The following is a 20,525-nucleotide window of genomic DNA, read 5'->3' as shown; positions in this document are numbered from 1 at the left end:
GTTTCTGTCACTGCACAGATATCGATGTTCTCCATACTGAGGAGAGGTTCGAGTGCATGCATCTTGAGGTTAAGACTTCTGGTGTTTAGCAGCATTACCCTTAGTTTCTTGTTCCTTGTGCTGTCTATGGGGGTGGGTTTGACTTTTGAGCCTTGCCTAAAAAAGGCACTATGGGGGTGGCAAGAGCCTTTGCCAATATCCAAAAGCCCAGTGGTGACAGGTGCAAGCCGTCCCTAGCGAAGCAACATGGCTTGTCGAGCATGTCATCCCAGGCTGACAGACACTGGATCCCCTTTGAATGACACCAAAATTTTAGCCAATTGTTAAAATCGATCATTTTGTCTTTGTACTGTGGCATCATTCTAGGTGAGGGTAAGATGCTGCTCAAGGTCAGGGTCATACCAGCCTGGGCTACATGATCAGAGAGCTCCTCTATGTCTCTTTTCATGTAGTCCAGGGAGGTATGTCTCAGGTCATTCACACCAGCATGTACAATGACTGAGTCATATTTGTATTTGCTTTGGAGTGACCTGAGTGCTTGCATTATGTGTCGGATCCTATCACCCGACAGGCAGCTCACTGTGACCTTCTCTTTATTCAGCCTGGTGAGCGGGATGTCAGTGTGTCTGACAATAAAGTCACCTATAACAAGAGTATCAGGTGTGTTATTCAGCCTTAAGGGCTGTGGCTGCTTGCATATATTGCATATATGTTGTGCTTGCAGTACTGCTCCTGCTTTTTACCCCCTCTCCCTTACCCCTTACCCCTTACCTTATTCCTGTAATTTACATAATTAAATGTGAATGTCAGAGAATACCACATAATTTTGAATATTTCTTACAACCATTCTTGGAACTTTATTGTTTCTTAAGGCTACCTATTGAAACGTTGGCGCTTAGAATGCTGAGTGCTGAAAAGCCGAAAAAAAAAAAAAGAATGAAAACACAGAAGAAGAATTAATTTTGAAAATCGCTCTTCTCCTTAAATTTCTTTGTTGGAGGGACAAGTCCTGTGGAAGCCCCCCCCCAAATCTATGTATACCAACTCTGATAGTGACAAACCTTGAATAAAAGGGAATATTCTGAGAAATGGCACCTCAAACTTTGCATATGTAAATCCAGTCTTTTGCCCATTCAGTCAATGCATTTCAAGATTCACTCTAGTGGGTCTTGACATTCAAATGGTTACCATTTTTTAAACATACTTACATTGTTTTTCTTTTATTTAAAGTTAAGATGTTATGGTGCTGTAAAACGTTCATCCATGGTATTGCTTTATGTCTCTTCGCTCACTGTACCATAAATTTATTTAAAAAAAATGAGAAAAGTTCATTTGAATTTTTAGAGCCCTTTTGCAATACAGGTATCATAAATCTTGGCTGTATATGTGAACTCAATGTATATCTTAACTCTGCCTCTAAACTGATATCAACAATTTATCACCAGTATTTTAATGAGTCCTATAGTAGAGACTGTTGGCTCAAATATCCATAAAGATTAAAAGATAAATAGTTTTTAATACCTCATTTCAGAGATGCAAAATGCATGTCCATCAAAATATCTTTCCACATCCACATGGCAAAAGATTTATTCCATACTTTCAGATATTCCACAGTCAGTAGAGCGAGCAAATCATCTTCAAACTTAAATTTGTCCAAAGACAGAAGAGGTATGACTTATTGCTACAATTCGCAATGTCACAGTGAAATGAATCATACAAAAGCTGAAATGTCAGTTGAAGTCATTGAAATTAGAAAAACATAATTCAAATTGTTGAGACAGCCTTTTTTTATCCAGCTTACATAAAGCTGCTGTTTCATTTCAAACAGATCAGAGTCTTCATTATTTTCTAAAAATGTATCCACATTTCAAAATGTGTCAAAGCATTTTTCTCAGTTTGTTACAGAATAAGTTTAACTTTTGATAAGAATTCTTGAATATGCAGTTCCTGGTCATATTTTGTTTTTCTCTTTCCCTGGGACTTTATTTTCAAGTTACTGAGCTGAGCCATCATAACACATAGGAAATGCAAACAACATTGCCTTGCAGGACTTTCATTGTCAGAAAATGTTTTGATCTGACATTTCTCAACAAAAATATTGAATTTGAGTAAGCAGGGATGTATATCATGCCAATATTTTTCCACTGCTTGGTCATTTCACATTTACAGTCAGTACAATCAGCAAAATCATAGTCCCTGCTTTCTTTCCAAACCTCATAAACACTTATTGATCCAAAAACTTCCAATTTGTCTATTGTTCACAGTTTTCAAAACCAAGTCCATCAATTTTTAATGTATCATTTCAGAACACACACATTTCTTGATGAAGAATGCAATGGAGGGGTGATAGCATGGTTTTCATGTAATTACAATTCAAATATTGCTTAAAAAGACTAACACATTGCTTTAAGATGACCTCCTGATTAAGAAACTGTGGTTTCATGTTAATAACCTCAGTAGTATGGTTTTGGCCATCAACAGGAAGCGCTGTCAAATTCACTGCCCATATTACTAACGTTTTTCTTCATACTTTCTGCCTTGTTCCCTCTGAAAAATGTCTGTACCGAATGCACATTTTTTCATTTGCTTGCATTGTTTCAATATCAGATACCAACATTCTAGAAATTTTGTATCCCATCCACTCACTTTCTTCTTGCCCTTCTCTTTCTAGCAGTGACGTCCAAATGAATGGATTTCTGCATTAGTCACATCATTATTTCTCTCTGTTAATGATTCATTTCAGCTTATAATAGCCCACTTATCTATTCACTTTCTTGAATCTTTATATCTGAAAAATCAAATGTTGTTATACTTTTTCACTTAACAATATAGGCTTGTAAAGCTGTAATAAAAGTTTACTACATTCCTTATATCAATTATATGTCTATACTTAAATGCTGCCTGATTTAAAACTTAAAACATGGATTGTGTCTGTCTTTTCTGCTTATAAAATACAGTAAACAAAAATATCACCTGTTTTTTAAACCCAGTATGAATTAGTACAATGTAGACCTTTAACAGGGTATTTTGAGTTGCTACTATCTGACATATGCAGTGATACCACAATGCACCATATCAATAATTATTTAACAGTTTTGACATGACTGCCTTTTGTTTTCACACATAGCCTGCTGATTGTCTACCCAAAATATAGCTGCCCCCAGTGCATACTTCTGATATCTGATTGTAAAAACAGCGAAATAAATAATGACCACAGTAATCTATTTTAACTTGTTGCTCACAGAAAATGCACTACATTTAACGATAAAGAAGTCACATATATGTATGACTACAGTAGTGTACTTCATTGTAGTACCTTTGGGCTCATTCAATGCTCCCTCAGTGAAGCATACCCATGATTTAATATTTGATTTTGAGGTGTGTGAATATATCTTCTTCATCTTTCGGCTTTTCCCGGTTAGGGGTCACCACAGTGGATCACCTGTCTGCTCATGATTGGCAGTGAAGTTTTATGGTGTCGAGTTGCCAGCCCGGCACCCAACCTTCCACAGAAAACACACACACAAACACACACAAACACACACACACACACACACACACACATACACATACACACACACTCATGCCTAGGGCCAATTTGGAGTGTCCAATCTACCTACAGCATGTCTTTGGGATGTGGGAGAAAGACGGAGCACCCGGAGGAAACCCACATGACCACAGGGAGGACATGCAGACTCCGCACAGAAGGCACCCCAGCTGAAGATTGAACCAGAGAGCCTCTTGCTGTGACATGGTAACGCTAACCACTGCACCACCGTGGCTGCCCAGGGGCGTGAATATATAATGGACACAATTATGTATTTCAACTTGTTGACTACATAAACACAATATCCTTACAACAAGGAATACCAATTATCATTTAAGTATGCATTGCCTGCCATCTCCCCCTATCCAAAAGAAAGTCAGTTTATAAATGCATTTCTGATGTTTGACTCTGATGAACTTATATCATGAAGGGGCAATGACTCCCAAGTCCTTCATTAGGAATGAGACGGAGTCAAATTCTGGCTGAACAGAGCATACAGTGAAGTGAATCCTCACATCAGACAGACAACCATTTCCTTGGTGATAACCTTTTAATATAAAAGTAAACTAGCATAGTCATTCAAAAATGATCCTGAATGATTCCATAAAATAGCATAGTGTGAGAAAGATTTTCATTTGTTTCTGTAACTATCATCTAGTGCAAGCAATTCTCACCATCCCCTAAAACATACTGCCATATGATCATGCTATCAAAATGCTTATTGTTTTCATGGTTTGGTGGTTGGATGAAGAGATGCATTGCATGTTCTAAGAATCATAGATGAGCTAATATGTCTTTCAAAAATAAATTAGCATGTCCAAACTAATCTAAAAAAATTAAAATGTAAATGAAGCAACCATGACTAGTTCTTTGATCTTTCAAACCCTACACACTCATGGCAGATTCACCACATTTGGCAGTTGGCAACTGGTTGTCATAATAGCAAAAGCAGATGGAGTACAGGAATATGGCTATGCAGAAATGTGCAGGATTTATGTTGGACAGAAACATCAAATGGGCAGCTCAATAATGGGTAATGTCTGAGGTTAGTATAAAAATGTATTCCAGTGTAGAAAGAAATCACTGCCTCAAAGGTACCACAAAAGATATGCAAACCACTACTGAATAATGCTCAGAAATTGTATCTTTAAGTCTCTTATTACTTTTTCCTATATAAAAAGCCCATGGGAAACACCTATGCTATTCTAGTAATAGCTATGTTGGAGAAAGTGTCCTACTCAAAACTACTTTTACAACTTGAGACCGTAAAGTGCTCCCCCACACTCTGTCCTGGTTCCATAACTATCTACACAACAGAAAACAATTTGTTAGATGGCAACGTAAGAAATCCGATTACCTACTCAACAACACAGGCATTCCCTAAGGGTCTTTTCTTGGGCCCTTGCTTTTTAACATATTTATTAATAATCTCCATAAAGCATCCCTGAAAAGTACACTCATTCAATGCACAGATGATTCAACAATAATTACTTCCTTTAACAACATCTCAGATCTCCTAAAGTTAACACAAAATACATTTACTTCCATTGAATTTTGGCTTAATGAAGCTCAACTGCTACTTAATCACAAAAAATCAAAACTTTTACTCTTCACAACCAAACCTCTAACTCTAGACTTTAAAATAGTCTCTCAATACAATACAGAAATTGAAATTGTAAAAACAGCAAAACTACTTGGCATCACAATTGATGACAAGCTATACTTTGAGAATCATATACTCAGCTCTATCAAAAAGACCCATTTTAAGCTTAGCAAACTCTATAGGCATAAACTCTATTTGGGTAAGTCTACCAAGTTGTAACTAGCTAATAGTCTACTTCTACCCTCCCTCCTCTATGGTTGCCCCTTTTTTACTAACCTACAAACATCTCTCCTGAACATACTGCAGTCATACTACTATAAAATAGCCAAGTTTGTCGCCAACATGCCAACTCACACACATCATTGTCTGGCCATTAAATCTATAATCTGGTTTGAGTTCTCTCATTACCTACATTACTCCCAACTTACTCTCACCCACAAACTACTAAATGATCCAAACTTCTGCCCATCCATTCAAACTATAATACAAACACACACCCCTACTCAGCATCTTAGGTCCTCTAGCAAACAACTCTTAACCATAACTAAACCCAGCAAAAGAGCTGGGCAATGTCTCTATTCCCATGCCATTGCCAAACTTTGGAATGCACTCCCTCTCTCTCTTACTCAACTAGACTCTTTAAAAACATTTACATTTGCACTAAGAGAACGCTATCTCAATAACCTTGTCTGTTCTTGTAGTCATATGATTAAACCAACTTAAATGTTTTGGCCACCATATACTATAAATACTTCTACTAACTTAATATGTTGCAATTTACACTATCTGGCTTCATATCCAATCTCTCTTGCTTTCTTTATTTCTGTGGCTGAATAAACAGAATTGATTGAACAGTATTCTTACTCATGAGAATATACAAACAGAATTACTAAAAATGTAACACACTGGGTTTATTTTCTTGTATTGTAGACCTCTATAATACGTATTTGTCTTGTATATCTACTTTAGTTTGTATTATGTAAAAACTTTCTTGACTTTCAAAGTTAAGCTGATGTTATATAAAAATTTCTGTGATTGTATGGAGCTTTTCTCCCCAGGCCAACACTGAAAATGGGTCTTTGTGTCACTGAAAGTGGACTTTCCTGGTCAAAAAATGTCAATAAATAAATAAATAAATATAAATAATAAATATATGGTAACAAAAATGTTTTTAAAGACACAGTTTTATTTTATAAATGTTTCATTCATGATGTTTTCTTATTATGGGATGGTTATGGTTAAGTAGAAGAACTATATGCTTTTTATAATTATATTAATAATGCTACAGATTTTTAAAGTTTTAACATCATCTAAATCATGAGATTGAAACCTCTGCTTTTAAGAATGATTAAAAAAAATAAACATATTTACACAGGGAATGTATGCATCATAATCATATTTTTTTAAAATATAGTACATTGTCAGATGATGGGAGTTTCTTGAAGGACCACAAACCATCAGTTATGTGGTAAAGAGATGCTACAAATGAAGGAAGTCTTTGTATTAGTGGGTTATAAGATGGATATGTTGGGCCATATGAAATGCAAAGTAACCTCAGAGAGATATTCTAGGGGCAAAGCCAATGTATAGTGAAATTACTGGAAATCTAAATAGAGATTTGATGGGATTGAATAGAAATACAAATATATCTATATCTACAACTTTTAATCAACATACTAAATTATTGTGCAATATATACAAGGAACATTGGATAACTCTACAATTATTGATAGATTAAAACAGCATTTAAATTATGGTCCTAGATTTGTTTATAAAAGCACAATAAATTTGAAATGTTGTTTATGTTACAAAGAACAAAAGATTACAAGAAGACTGGCTGGTTAAAAGGGCACAAGAGTCTGTATTAACCACATTTTCTGTAAATATATAGCTTGAAATGATGTATTTAAACAGCCTATAAGTAACAGACTTTTTAATCTTGATGTATCTTCAATGTATGATACAGCAAATAACATCTATTTAGCTAGATGTGATAAATGTCATTCTTTTATGTAGGAAAAGTAATAGGAGACTTAAGGTTCGAATCTGTGAACACTATTCAGAAGTGTGGTTTGCATATTTTTGTGGTACCTTTGAGTCAGTAAGTTCTTTCTACAACATAAGATTTATACTGGATCCTGGTTGGTGTCTCCCTCCTTTTTCTTAACTTGCTATCTGTAGATTAAATAATCTCATTCTGGAGTGGATAATAGGAAAGGCTTGATACTACCTTTGCCAGTATGATAAAAACATTGACAAGGTATTAACAAACAGGTAGTTCCAACTCAAGGTTGTTGCAAAAGAGAAAAAAACATTCCTGAGTTATACATGTATGAGAAAGCAATAGCTGAAACTGGGAATATTAGAATGAGTGCAAGAAGATGCTAGGTGGGTTTTTGAGGTTAGTGGTAGATGAATATGTCTGGTATTGGCATGACAAGTACTAAAACGAAAGGAAGGAGAGGATGAAAGTACAGTATTATTGGGGATGGCATCTGGGGCCTCATGATCAAAGAGGGAGGAAAAGTAAAAAAAAAATATATGTTGTTTTTGTAGTAAGATTTGCAATATTCAGTAGCCCAGTGGAGCTGCCCATCTTTGTTTAGCCTAAGTGGTCATGTAAGGCTAAAATAACAAAGTATCAAGGAAGTTAAGTATGGGCTTAGCTCCCCATACAGATCTGTATACAAGGCAGCACATATGTACGTAGAATAGGGATGCTCTTTCTAATTATGGATATGTCAGCCTAAAATACTTTGGTTTATTGATCTTTTGCATCTGTTTTATTTTTATTTTATATGATTAGAGATATCAGCAGGCAGAATTTAGCATTAGTTATACTTTTTTACTGAAAGACATATTGCAGAATGCTATGAGATATGCTAGAAGAAGAAGATGAGCATGTAGAAATTATGCTGAGTGCAGACGATTAAGGGTATGAGCTGCTAATGGGTTCATCTCATACTCCATGGTGTAATACCTGGAGTTTCTATTCACCTGCTGTGTGGTTATATGTAAGTGACCTAACCAGACAGTGCTCACAGGTTGTTCCTTAACAAGGGTACTTTTGTCTAATGCATTCATATGGTAAACAGATAAATTAAATTCAAATACAAATAAATGTGTGTATATGCATGTGTGTGTGTGTACGTGTGTGTGTGTGTGTGTGTGTGTGTGTGTGTGTGTGTGTGTGTGTGTGTGTGTGTGTGCGTGTGCATGTGTGCGTGTGCGTGTGTGCGTGTGTGCATGTGTGTGTGTGTGTGTGTGTGTGTGTGTATGTGCTTAAGATGTACAAGTCTTACTAGCTAAGGACTGACATTTTCACACCAAAAAATCAAATATTGATAAAATTATTTCACAAATGTAAGTTTAGTGTAGAAGTTATCATTTTCACTGTTAACCTGGACTCAGCCAAGTGGGATCCTATAATAAGTACAACTTTTCTACTTTTAATGACTGTACTAATAGCACAGCTCACATTTTACAGTAGATGATATACTATCTGTAGATTGGCATCATGAATATCCATCTAATTCATATATTTTTGGACTCTAGGACCTCTTACCATTTCTTGTTCATTCATCTGAGATTTCCTATGATACTATTATAACTAGCCATTTGTTGTCGAGATATACACAGGAATAAGTAACAACCATAACCACCTGCAGATTATTAAAATCCTATTAAAGTTAAGAAATTATTTCTGCACTGTTCCATCAAATATAAAATATCAGCACTTCATATGATTTAATTTCATTGTTATCTTCTTTTTTTACAATAAAGAATCCTACTTATTGCTGCTGCCCTTAAAATAAGCACTCTTTCTGCAAGAAAGCTATATAAAGCATAGCTATTATTCAATTAGTTGTATCTAATCAGATTAGGATAGACAGCTAAACAGCTTAGCTGAAAAACAAATTGGAGGGGTTAATTACTGCCAGTGATAATTATAAATGTTAAAACACAGAATTTAATGTGATAAATAGCGTTACCTGTTTTATTAAATGTTCATAAATAGCAGCAGTAAGAGACAAAGCATTCAGTACAGAGATGATAAAGTACATGTATACAGTGCAGGAAGTGAGATATGGAATGCTGCACACCAGCGTCTGTTGACTTTGAGGTCTAAAAAGATCATTGATTTTCTTATGCAACTTCACTTTGCAAAGTTGATGGTAGTATTCAGATAACAAGACTATCAGACAGTTGCTTCATGTATGCACTCACTCATCATTAAACTCAGAGCCGAGCATTGTTTTCACTAATGAAAGCCCATAGAGGTCATGCAAGCAAACATTTGTTGTTTTTTGCTACACTGTTATCAGTCAGAGTCATGCAGTAAATTCAATACATTTAATCTCCAAAAATATTTGATTGATGAGCAGCAGTCTTAAGCAACTTCTCAGCACTAAACTCTGTGTGATGGTCTGACATGCTGTGCAGTATGTGAAGCTAGTTAAGCCAGGTATGTTGGCAGCAAGTCTACACAAATCACTGTCGCCATAATGTTATATGACAGTATCATTGTCAGCTGTTACATGTACTGAGATCAGAGTTTATGACAGAAAAGAATCATTGTTTTTAATTTCTGATAATGAGTAATCATCGTTAACTATGTACTTATCCCAAAGTGTTTTAACCACACTTGAATTTTCACTGTCATGCTTCTGTTGCAAAGTAATTTTTTGTGTATGACCTGTTATAAGTCATAATGGCTCCACAAGTGAGTGAGCAAGGGATGTAATGTTAAGAGAAGAAGCATTATTTTGAAATCACTACTTCCTTAACAGTTCATTATGGAAGCAGCATTATCCCAAAGAAGAAAATATTTAGGTGGCAAATCTTTGCAAGGAATAAAAAATATGCAAGAAAAATAATGTGTTTGCTGCAGCAGCACAGACTATATAATCTATCATCCAAGCTCCCAAATTAGAGCATCAAATTGCAGAAAGATGTTGTATATTACAGTTCTTAAAACACTGATGCATTTTGGACGTATCAATCACTAATGGCTTTAGGCAATCAGAAACCCCAGCATTTGCACATAACAAAACCGTCAGCCTGTCCTTGCTCATTTTATAACCAAGAGTAGATTTTTTTATCAGAAAAGTTGACTTTAGGCTTCTTTTTCCCATATAGGACCTGTCTCCTCAATATTATCAATTTGATGAGGATAGTACCCTTCCAACAGTTTTGAGAAAGTGAAACTTATTATTGACAATGAATTCTTTATTTGCAGGTGCCCTTTCACCACATATACTGGTGATATGCAGACAGTGCCTTTCCTTAAATCTGATGAACCCGCCAATGCTAGTAGAAAATCTTATTGTATGAGCTCTGTCAGAGTGCATGGTGTCAAATATGTGTTTGGCTTTCCTAATTAGCTATGGTCCTTTGACAAGGATATTACTTTTTTTTCCTTTACAGACACACTGCTGAAACCAAGCCTACTCAAACTATTCATAATTTTCCATTTTCACTCCTTTTCTCCAAGGCATACAGAAGGTCTCAGCTGCAGTTAGAATCACCTTTTTCATTTTTTCTTCCATTCATGAACTGTCATTTTGCTACAGCCCAGCTATTCAGTAATTGTAAGAGCAAACACTGCAGAGCATTAAAAGTAGTTGATTTATGTTTCTACTTAATAGTCACTGTGCTGGACACAAACTTATAATTTACTTTTATCATTATGAACCTTTTACTATTTTAAATGTACAGAGAAAGAATTATACAATGCAGGCATTACTAACTATATAATGTAATAATTGTTTGCAAATAGGCTGTGCAATCTGCAATTCATTTACAGTTCACACTCACATATGAATAGTTGGTATATTATTACACTGCATTGCTTCATTTCTACAAATCTTTACCGGTTTTGTCAAGGTACTTGCATTTGGTAATGTGTAACACAGTCCAAAAACTACAAGGTTGTATGTCTTACTGGAAATAATAATCATCATGGTGATGTTAAAGCAAGGGAAAGAACATGTACAATTCAGTTCATACAGACTCATCGGACTGTTAAACACAAACTGCAAGCTAAATGTGGTGCTATGAGTTGCTAAAATTAAACTGTTACTTTAATTACTAAGGGAGCTAGAACAATTTAGTTTTAGAGTAACAAGGGAAAAAACGTTGTACTGTGATCCAGATGGTATATAATAAGGTATCATTGCTCAAAAATGCAGATAAAGCATTTGATACTGTACTCTGGACATGTTAAATTATTCAATTCCTGTTCTCTTCCATCGTCTAATCAATCCATATGTTAGGTAATGTCAGACTAGAGCCCTTAATCTTAGAAAAAAAAATTCTGGAGAAGAAAGACTATGTAATGGTTTCCTTTGTCACCTTTACATTTTTCCAGTTGCAAATGAATCGTTGAAACAACTAATGAGAGAAGAGTAAACTGTTGCAGGACCCAAGATTGAAAGCAGCATGGATAGGTTTTATATGCTGATGATTGTGTTACTTACTGACCTCGGTATTTCATTACCTAGAGCTTATAACACCATGTACCAATTTAGATGGATATCAGGGCACATAGTCATTTATTTAGTTATTGATTTATTTATTGACAGTTGATTATTGGGAACGTCTGACTGAGTAGCAGCCCATTTTCAGTGGAGGCCCAAAGACAAAAACTCCAAATTATTACAAAATATTTTAAGAATAATAATTTATAGTCTTGAAAAATAATACAAAAACAAATACAGTTTAAATAATTAAGTCTTGTACAGCAACAACGCTAACACTATTTATGAGTCACCCTCAGAAATGCTGCCTGAATTCCTATTTTCTTGGGCACAGAATGAAATGTATTGTTTAGAGCTTTGTCTGTCACTGAGACTGGGAAAAATTAAATACTTACATTTTGAATATTTCTGCAAATACAATCAGAATACTGTATGCCATTTAAGCAACATTGGTCTGCAATAAAATATACTTGCACTTTATATATATAAGGTTATCTTTGTATGTTTTCCTTCAAAATTAACCAGGAGGTATAATAAAATTTAATGAAATGTTATTAAGTTCTAAGATAACTTATACCATTCTTAAATTCCATTATACATAATTATAATACCAAATGGCCACAGTAAGGAAGTGTATTACCTGGGAAAAGAAAAATGAACCTAAATTCCTGTTTTAAGGACTGAAATTAGGAATGCTATTAAACAAGGAACTGTTTACTACTCAGCAAACATATTTTCCTAGAATGACCACCCCCACCAATATGGATTCATCTAGAAATATTGTTCAGATCATATTTAGAATTAATTAACTATTATCACAAGTTTTTAGAGTCTTTCATTCAAGTAATCCATTGCTACAGCTGAATGTTGCAAGAGAATGGCTATAGATATGTTAACTTATCTTCCTGTGGGCAAAGAAACAATATTATTTCATTAGCTGTTAGCAAACCTTAATTCTTCCTTGTCTATGAAAGGTGATGCTTTGCCATGTGAAGTGTGCAATGTTCTCTTGGGTTCCCATTGTATTTTTGAGACCAGATAGTGTGGGTCCTGAAAATCTATGGAATTAAGTGCAGTGATGGGGAAATATAAACAAAGTCCCAAATTGCTATATCCCTATCTTTGAGATACAGCAACTTCAGTGTTAATATTTGTAAGTAGTAGGTGAGTGGGAATGTACCCCTTATTAGAGGATGCATGGGGGCTTGTCTTAGTGTAAAAAGCACTCACTGAGTAACCATGACTTTTACACTTTGCTGTGGGGAATAATCATGCTTATATTTTGAGTTTTGGAACTCTCACTACCAAGTTTCAAACTTTCAGTCGGGCATGTTTTCTATCACATAAATGTAGATGGCATAGTAAGGCCCAGCACATCTGCACTGAGGTCATTGCTAAATTCTGTATACAACTATACCCCTGGATGACACATACACCAGTAGCCAGAGCTGGGGGTGGAGTAAAGGAATCTAATTCCTTTTGGCATGTGTGACATTGTCATTACTATTTATTTTATTTATTTTATTTTACATTTGTTGACTGGGATACTAAACCTGTGAAATACGTTGCTGCTCATACAGGAGCTGAGATGAATTAAAGAAGAAAGTATATAGCTTATACCAAATGCAGGGATTTCTTTGATGCAAGCATGAAAACACTGGCATTCAAAAGAGCATCTCCTATCACAGTTTAAAATGGCCACTAGGATTTTGCAAAGCAGGTTTCTAGTAAGGGAATCTCAGTGATGCTTGGAGAAGTTCATATTGCTGTATTCAACAGAGGAAAATTTGGCTAAACCATTCTGATTTCACAGCAAGTATTAACAGTTAAAAATGCTGCTCTATAGTACTAGAGAAGTATAAAATCTGGTAAGGAAATACCCCAGATGAAAATTACTTAAAATGTATTGAGTCTGAGGAAATACTCATTTAATTAGGCATGAGAAACAAAGTATAATAACAAAGTATAATAACAAAGAACAGTGATTTTACTTGACTATGAACCATTATTGTCTGTTATGTTTATTCCATTGAAGAAAACATTATTTTACATTATTGCGTTATGTCACAAATAAAATCTATTATATGTTCCTTAAAGTGGATCTCATGCCTCTCATTTTGTGGAATGCTTGACTGAAAAGTATGGATTAAAATTAATTCAATCAGAAAAAAATATATTGGAATTATATTTTAGTATTGAATGCATGCAGAAATACAGTGTATTACAAACTTATTTTCCTAACATATTAGTAAGATGAAGTAATTGTCCTAAGCAACTCCCTCATCATGGAGGAAAAAACTGCAAAGCACTGTGGGAGAATACTCTCATAAAGTAAAAAGCCTCTATTTTCTGAATGTTTTTATGCTATAAACTGTGAATTGTGCTTTGCTTGAACTCTCTTCCCCAATTCTGAGTAAAATGCAGTTTCTAGGGTACTTCTGACTGTTAAGCTGTTTTGAACAGTGTCCCCAAGGATTTTCCCTTCCACACAAAAGTAGAGTCAGTAAGAGACAGAAACTGTACTCTAATAATAAGGCAAACAAAATTATTATACGACTGTCCAGTAATATTCAAAAACAAGCATGCTGATTGGTCAGCCAACCAGCATCCGCACTGTAAATCCGAGCATATACCAATGGAAAAAGGTCTGGGAGGAAAAAGGTCCAGTTGTCCAGACTTTTTTCCATTGGTATATCTCATAAAATTTTTGCCTTTCTTTCTTTTTTTTTAATAAATTTGCAAAACTGAAGACCTCAAATGAATAAGGAAGACTGCGCAGAGAAAAATAAGAGGATAATCTGATATGTTCTGCAAAACTAAAGAAACATATCTGATTATCCTTAAGTCTCCCAGTTTCTTTTTCATTTAAATAAAAAAAAAAAAGAATGGAGAAACAGAGATCATCCTTTCTCCATCGCTTTTTTTGCACAGCACTGATGTACTGCGTAGGCGTGGGAACACAAGTCCCATATGCATGTGAAGTACAACATAAAAGCCCCAGGATACCGGAAAAACATGGAAGGGCATCACAGAGGCATTATACAAAGGGATTATTTAAGAAAAGTAAGTATTTCTTTCCTTAAATAGTGTCATTATATAATACCAATAACCATCTCAGTGGTGTGTTGTATTATAGCAATAACCCACGCCTGGGTGTGGGTAATGCTAAATTTACCCACGGTTGGCGTGGTTTGGTCCCGAGCCGAGGACCAAACAGCCAACCGTGGGTAATTAATACCCACACCCAGAAGTGGTTATTGCTATTATACCATGACATTATTTAAGAAAAGAAACTGTTACTTTTCTTAAATAATGGCATAGTATAATGCCTGTTTACTGCCCTTCCGCAGATGTCTGGCATCCGCGGCAGTTCTGATGTACTGCGCGCCTGCGCAGTACATCAGAGCTGTGGGCAAAAGCAACGGAGAAAGCAAGATCTCCGTTGTTTTTTTTTAGTGTCTCGCTATGTTAAATGGGTTTAACATAGCGTGACAGTTTTAAAATAAGCAGCGGACATCTCCGTTGCTTATTTTAAACTGTCTCGCTATGTTAAACTCATTTAACATAGCGAACTAAAAAACGGAGATCTTGTTTCTCCATTGCTTTTAAAACACTGCCTCGCTATGTTAAATGGGTATAACAAAGCGAGACAGCTTTAAAATAAGCAACGGAAATCTCCGTTGCTTATTTTAAAGCTGTCTCGCTATGTTAAACCCATTTAACATAGCGAGACAGTGTTTAAAACGAAGTTATACTAATGGAAAAAGTCCGGGCGACCGGACCTTTTTCCATTAGTATAACTCGATTTACAACGGGCACGCTGGCCAATCAGCGTGCACGTTTTGGGGGGATCATGGTATAATAAAGATTTACCCATGGTTGGCTTTATTTAATCACTTGGGCTTGTCACTCATGATTAAACCACACCAACCTGGGTAAATCTTCAACATACCACACCAACGTCATCGGTTATTGCTATACTATTTAACAATGCTTGAAACAGTTAAGGGATAAACACTGGTACTATGACAAACAATGGTGATTGCTTGTTATAAAGTGATACACAAATCAAATTGCTGAAAGGCAAAGCCACTGACAACTGTTTTGATTTAATGATAAAATAAATGTGCTGTGAAATGCTGCAGCACAAAGTGTGTGTTCAGGAATACTAGTCAGAAACATACTCTGAATTTTTTTGTTGAAATTCAAATTTTCTGAATTAGATTTTTGAGAAAATAGGTTAGATAATTCTGAGTTCGGAGCACATGAACTTGGTAACTGAAGAATTTTGTTTAAACTGAGGCATAAACAGTGCTAGTTTAAGAAAAAATTTAAAAGTATGACGCAATCACATGTTATAATGCTTTGAAACAGCTAAAAGTACAATTTCAAATATATGGACCCAGTATGATCCTCTAACAAGAAAAGACTTCTGAGGAAGTTTTGATACATTTCATTAAACTGTTTGGGAAAGTATAAGTCTAGTCTATTGAGAAAATAAAGCAAAAGAAAGAGTGATGTGCAGTGTTAGAAACTACTCAAAATGGGGAAATGTATAAAGTACTGACTAGAAACTACTCAAAATGGGGAAATGTACACAGTACTGAATAGAAACTACTCAAAATGGGAAAATGTACACAGTACTGAATAGAAACTACTCAAAATGGGGAAATGTACACAGTACTGAATAGAAACTACTCAAAATGGGGAAATGTACACAGTACTGAATAGAAACTACTCAAAATGGGGAAATGTACACAGTACTGAATAGAAACTACTCAAAATGGGGAAATGTACACAGTACTGAATAGAAACTACTCAAAATGGGGAAGTGTACATAGTACTGAATTCTGCTGGCTGCTATCAGTACTGCTATAAGGATACCATGGCAAAATATTTGGGAAGTCTTTCTAAGGGTTGAATTGTTAAAACTAAGAAATGTCATACTCACAATCCTTTGGCCATATGGAGATTTGCTCTACCAAATAAAAATAAGTGACAGCAAAATGGACTACTCTGTGCAAGAGTTACACTAGAGATTTACAACATAAAAGGTTGTGTGTGGTGAAACTGCTTTGATTTAACTCTGGTGAAATGTTATGAAACTAATGTTGGTGTGAGGTATGATGGTTGACAAATGCAAGAGTGTATTGTCACCACAGGCTAGTAAAAAATAGGACAGCTAGTTATTGAAGCTGAAGAACAAAATTCATTTAAAAATAATACTTGTTATGAAGCAAGAATGTGTAAAAACAGTAATGATGGCCTTTCTAGTATTGTGGCTGTACAACAAAAGGTCAACCAACAAAAAGAGAAAATAAATAAATAAGGCATTTCCACAGGGTTTTACAGCTCTGTAAGAAAATGCCAGGACTTTACCTGAGGGTGCATAACTACAATAACAGTTAGGGTTGCTGTCTCTAAGCAAAGAGAATAATTGTAAAATTAAAAGTTATAGTTTATGGAAATACAAATAAAATGAAGCATGTCTTTAAAAAGTCGTTGGCTGATCCTTACTAGCAAAATAAATGTTGAAATAAAACAGATAAAAAAAATGTTGTTTTGTCCAAAAGACTTTGGGAACTTTCAATTCAAGATGAAATAGTGAAATAGAATAATATAGCTGAAAATTCTAAGCAAAGTCATAAACATAACTGAAAATGTAGCTATGTTAAAACAGAATTTGGATTCTCTGAAAAAAAGAGAATGGAAAATTAAAGACAGATACTGAAGGCATGAAAAGGTTACATAAACAGTTGCTGTAGCTTCAGAAAAGTCCATCTAAGACAAACTAATGAAAGTAGGTCCATCTTAGTAGAGTTGGAAAGTCTATCATTTGGAAAAATAATAAAAGTAAACTGGTGCTTGAACCTGAAAAAGAGAGATGTCAGGGATAAACCCAAGCTGATGTATATTTACAGTGTGATAAAGCAGAACTTGGGCAAGAATTTAAACTGTGGATGATAATATCAGCAAACTGAAGTTATAGTAGTCAGATCTGTAGTCTGAAAATAGGTTACTCATAGCCCTTCTCAAAGAGACTCAGAATAAAACTGAGAACAGTACACAATCTTCTGCTTATAGTGAAGGGAGTTAGGAAATCACTTTTCTAAAACAAAAGCAAGATACTTTCTGATTCACAGCATACAAAAGATGAAATCTGAATGTGTAAATACACAATTGTCACTTGCCACTGAGATACTTGAAAAGTCTCTGTGCAAAAAAATAAAAAAAATAAAAAAAAGTACATTTATTTACCGGTATAGTCCAACTGAGCATGACATCCCTCTTCAGAAGAAGTCCAGGGAGAAAAGCGCCACACAAAATACATATCAAGTTTACAGAAGGTCCCAGTATGAGAGAGGAGTAGAACTCGATTAAAAACATTACTAACAATTATCAGTTAATGGTCAGAAGACAAAAAGTGCATGTATTAGAAATGAGTAAGCAATACTAACTATGAAATCAAAAGAGAAAAGAAATAAGACATGTTGAACATTAACAATAATTTTGTTGAGCTATTTCAGTACAGGAATATCCTATTGCATTCTACATGTTAAAGACATGGCTAAAGCTCTTAAATATTCAACAAGAAAGACAAGAGTAAGGCATGCGTTAATTGACAGCAAATAAGTAGTGCTATTGCAATAAAGGGTACGTTATTAACACTGGTGTCTAGGTTTAGGCTTATATACAGCATTCACAGACACAAGGCACAGGGTTTGATTCTGACCTCTTGTTACTGGCCAGCCTTGCAATAGTCAACAACCTGATTGCTTAGTGTTTACCTGTGAAACCATGAGTGACTTGGCTGCTGTTTGCAGGTAAGAGAAATTCCAGGAGTAGTTTGTCAGGTTCAGATAAATGGTGGTAAGCAGGTGCAGGGTTACTGAGTTGCAAGATGGAAGAGTAGATTATAAAATATAGTAGACTGACAGAAACTAGATGCAGGGATATTGAGCTGAAAGATAGAAGAACAAAGTGAAGCAAGTTGGATGAGATGTGTGAGAGAGAATGTTTAATAGGGGAGTAAGCAAAAAAGTATAGCCAGAGTGGCTAGAAAGGGTTTAGGGATAAATTAAAAGTGCTTAGAACCTGCAGGATTTGGAAGAAAAATGTAAAAGGAATAAAAACTGCATAAATGCTCTACTGGCGACTCTACAGATGGAAAAAAACCCATTAAATTAGTTAATGAATAAGACAGAAGCTGTAAATGAACATTTCCCATGTGTAGGATCATTATGTAGAGACTTCAAATCGGAAAGGTACTCATATAAAGCACTATGAGGAGTTACAGGACTCAAGGACCTATGCAAAAATAAAGGAGCTAAATTATAAGCATCTGGTAAACATATCAAATGGAAGAAAAAAGGTCCATGTCAAATAGGGTTATGTGTAAATGGAGGGGACCAAGATGACATTCCTGTGCTTGGTTTGGTCACTTTGCTAGGAAATGTCCAAAATGAAGCTGTTTTTGCAAAAACAGTGTTCGGGAGGTGGGGTAGCTCTCTGCTGCTAAGACCTTGGGCAAGACATATCACTGATACCACCAGGTCTGAGTTGGGGGAGGGGATTCATGTGATATTGAGACAAGCTTGAAAATTATTATGTTGCCTGTGAATGATCTGTGTGTTTAGTTGATGGAGAGCACATTTTTTCCTGATGAAGTCGGGAAACAGAGCAACATTTCACAGAATTTAGGATGACCATTGAAGATTAGCAAGCAGATTCCTTGCCTTGTTGTCCTGCAGAAGTTTGACGAAGTACTTTATTGGAATTTCTGCACACTAGAGAGACAAATTGGGCTAAACCTTCCTTGTTTGGCAGCTAAACCTTCCTTGTTTGGCATTAAGTATTACCAAATTAGGCAAAGGCTGGTCTTCAGTACAAAAGAGGCACAGAACTTGGTGAACGTTTCCAGAGAAGTGCAGAGTCTGGGAAATACACCAGAAGAAATACAAACTGTGTTGGCTTAATCAGGTATGAGACACAAAGTATAACAGATAGCAAAGAACTGCACTCTTAATATGCTACAAGTATTCATCTCTGTTATGCTATTTTCTGCTGAGGAAAGTGTGTTTTTATTTTACTACCTTATGCAGTGAATAAAGCCCATTCTACTTTGAAGAAAGTGAAGCCCACACCTCTCATTTCATGGAAAGTTTGCCTGTAAAAGCATGGACTACAATTTATTCTCCCAGAAAAATGCTACACCATGGTAAGAGATTTATTTTGGTAATATGCCACTGTTTTTCCCATTCATGGAGTAACATGATCACTAGACCCTCATTTCCAACAGCAAAAATATTACGGTTGACTTTAACTTCTTCTTGCATAAAAACCCTACTCTGGTTCTTTCTGACTTTCATATACCTACATCCAGCTGTACTCAAGTACAGGTACCCCCACTTCTCCATCCAGTGAAGACCTATACGTGTGTGTGTGTGTGTGTGTGTGTGTGTGTGTGTGTGTGTGTGTGTGTGTGTGTGTGTATACATATATATAGTTGCAGAAGCTTTGGTCAGTAGTGTGTTTGGCCAGCATCTGTTTAGTCAACTGCTTTTGGTCAACTAAACCTATGGTTGACAGATATGTGAGATAGACTACTTTTTGAGGGTTTGGTAATACTCCATTTACTCAGTTTGTGCAGTCTTGGAGTTAGTATGTATACTTTGCAAGGGATGTTGGCAGTTGTGACCCCCCCCCCCACACACACACACAAAAATATGTTTTTAATGTTTTTTTTAATTTTCAGTCTTGCCTGTGGTTAGTTTCTTTTTTGGCTCATACATGCTGGTGAGCTGACATGTGTATTTGGGCTGTATTGTGGTATGTGTTTTGGATGCTGACAAATATGAATGATGATATGATCTGTTTGTGCTCTATTCTAATAATA

The sequence above is a fragment of the Protopterus annectens genome, chromosome 2.part1 (assembly GCF_019279795.1).
Source record: "Protopterus annectens isolate FY-2018-M chromosome 2.part1, PAN1.0, whole genome shotgun sequence".
NCBI lineage: Eukaryota > Metazoa > Chordata > Ceratodontiformes > Protopteridae > Protopterus > Protopterus annectens.
This window is presented reverse-complemented; position numbering follows the sequence as displayed.